Source organism: Chrysoperla carnea, assembly GCF_905475395.1.
Source record: "Chrysoperla carnea chromosome X unlocalized genomic scaffold, inChrCarn1.1 SUPER_X_unloc_10, whole genome shotgun sequence".
NCBI lineage: Eukaryota > Metazoa > Arthropoda > Insecta > Neuroptera > Chrysopidae > Chrysoperla > Chrysoperla carnea.
This window is the reverse complement of record NW_025408045.1, coordinates 30001-32500: the sequence shown is the minus strand read 5'-3', so window position 1 is coordinate 32500 and position 2500 is coordinate 30001. Positions and strand designations below refer to the sequence as shown.

The 2500-nt window shown below is 27.4% G+C and overlaps 2 non-coding genes across 2 annotated transcripts in view; both read left to right on the top strand.

Annotated features, from left to right (window-relative positions):
• The first annotated feature begins 283 nt into the window (after positions 1-283).
• On the top strand, positions 284-438 carry LOC123303539. Its single transcript, XR_006535650.1, has one exon. It is a non-coding gene; the product is annotated as a 5.8S ribosomal RNA (ribosomal RNA).
• Positions 439-1077: 639 nt separating this feature from the next.
• Positions 1078-2500, top strand: part of LOC123303546 — a 4653-nt gene continuing 3230 nt past the window's right edge. Inside the window, exon 1 of the ribosomal RNA XR_006535657.1 lies at positions 1078-2500. This exon is cut by the window's right edge and continues 3230 nt beyond it. This is a non-coding gene — a ribosomal RNA (large subunit ribosomal RNA).

Here is a 2500-nt window from a genome sequence, read left to right as displayed (position 1 = left end):
AAAAAAAATAAATACATTTCTATAAAATATACCAAATATTAATTATTATATCTAGCTAGCACTAACAAAAATATCAAAAATGTTATGTATATATTTATTAATACCATAATATCTTTAATTTATATATATATATTTAAAATAAAATATATAATTTATATTCTAGAAAAATTTTTTTATTTTAAAAGAATTTATAAAGATATATATAAATTAATAATTTTATTTTTTATATTAAAAATAAAGATTATTATTAATAATAATACTTACATTTAAAATTTAAAAAGATTACCCTGGACGGTGGATCACTTGGCTCGTGGGTCGATGAAGAACGCAGCTAATTGCGCGTCAACTTGTGAACTGCAGGACACATGAACATTGACATTTCGAACGCACATTGCGGTCCTTGGATACTGTTCCCGGACCACATCTGGCTGAGGGTCGTATACATTATATTATAATATAATAAAAGATTATTTTACATAAAATTTTTTTTATGAAAAAGAAATTGATCAATAATTAAAAAAGAAAATTTATTTTTTCATATTTAATTATAAATTGATAAATAAAATTTTTATAAAAGAAATGTAAAATTATTTATATATGAATGTTTTACGCCAAATATAAGAAAAAAATAAATATAAAATGTTTTTAATAGCATTTAAAATTTATATATTTTTTATTATTTGTCGACATTTTTAAATTAATATATCAATATTATTTTTTATCATTTATATATAATATTATAAAACTTTATGTTAATAATAATATTAATAATAAATGATATTAATAATATATTTTTAAAATATTAAATAAAGAAGAATAAACAAAAATATTATATATTAATATTTTGTTATGGAATATTTTATTTGTAATAAAATTTTCAATATACTCGAAAAAAATTAATATATATAATTATTTATTTTTTATTTTCTTCTCTTTAGATAAATATAAAAATAATATTATATAATAATATAAAAAAAATTTGAGTATGAATAATTAAGAAAATTGTTTACTTATAAAATATAACAAAAACATAATATATAAAAAAAATTTTTGTTTTAATACTTCTAAAAACTTTTACGACCTCAGAGTAGGTGAGATTACCCGCTGAATTTAAGCATATTATTAAGCGGAGGAAAAGAAACTAACTAGGATTCCCTTAGTAGCGGCGAGCGAACAGGGATAAGCCCAGCACTGAACCCCGTGGCTGATAAACAGACACTTGGGGAATGTAGTGTTTAGGAAGATTCAATATAAACCTATTGTTATATAATACATCCAAGTCCATCTTGAATGGGGCCATATACCCATAGAGGGTGCCAGGCCCGTAGTGATTATTATTGATGATAGGTGAATCTTTCCTTAGAGTCGGGTTGCTTGAGAGTGCAGCTCTAAGTGGGTGGTAAACTCCATCTAAGGCTAAATATTACCACGAGACCGATAGCGAACAAGTACCGTGAGGGAAAGTTGAAAAGAACTTTGAAGAGAGAGTTAAAGAGTACGTAAAACCGTTCAGGGGTAAACCTGAGAAACCCGAAAGGTCGAAAGATGAGATTCATTTACTTTTTATCGTTAATCAACCAATTTGTACTAGCATGTGACAAAAAATTTTTATTAGGAATTTTGTATTTTTAGTAAAAATATATGCACTGCTGTATATTGTTAATTGTATGATAACGAGGTATGCACTTCTCATCTTGTAGGACGTTGCGACCCATTAAATATTAATCTATAGGCATTGGTGCGTTGATTAATGTACAATATTATTTTTTTGGATAATATTTTGTGTATGTTAAATGCCTATGTTTCTTGATTAATTGTTTGATGGTATTAATTATAAATTGATATTGAGCCGCGTTATTAACGCGTTCAGATCCACCACGAGTATAAATAGGTTTTTTTTTATTAAAACATATTATATATACGGATTTTATGCCGTTATATGATACTATTTAACTGTCAGTAGGTGTATGATAATGAACTGGTTCATTTTTTTTTTTTTTTTTTATTAAAAATTTATCTGTCAGCGACGATATAGCTTTGGGTACTTTCAGGACCCGTCTTGAAACACGGACCAAGGAGTCTAGCATGTACGCAAGTCATTGGGAATAAAATATTTTTTCATCGAAATATTTATAAAAATTTTATGAAACCCAAAGGCACAATGAAAGTAAATATTATTTATATTTTTTTTTATATAAATGATAAAAGGAGGATATATTTATATTATGTATTAAATATCGCACTCCTAGGGCGTCTTATATTATTATAATTTAGTTTTCGGATTTTTATTATAATAGAGGCGCACCTAGAGCGTACACGCTGGGACCCGAAAGATGGTGAACTATGCCTGGTCAGGATGAAGTCAGGGGAAACCCTGATGGAGGTCCGTAGCGATTCTGACGTGCAAATCGATCGTCGGAACTGGGTATAGGGGCGAAAGACTAATCGAACCATCTAGTAGCTGGTTCCCTCCGAAGTTTCCCTCAGGATAGCTGGCGTT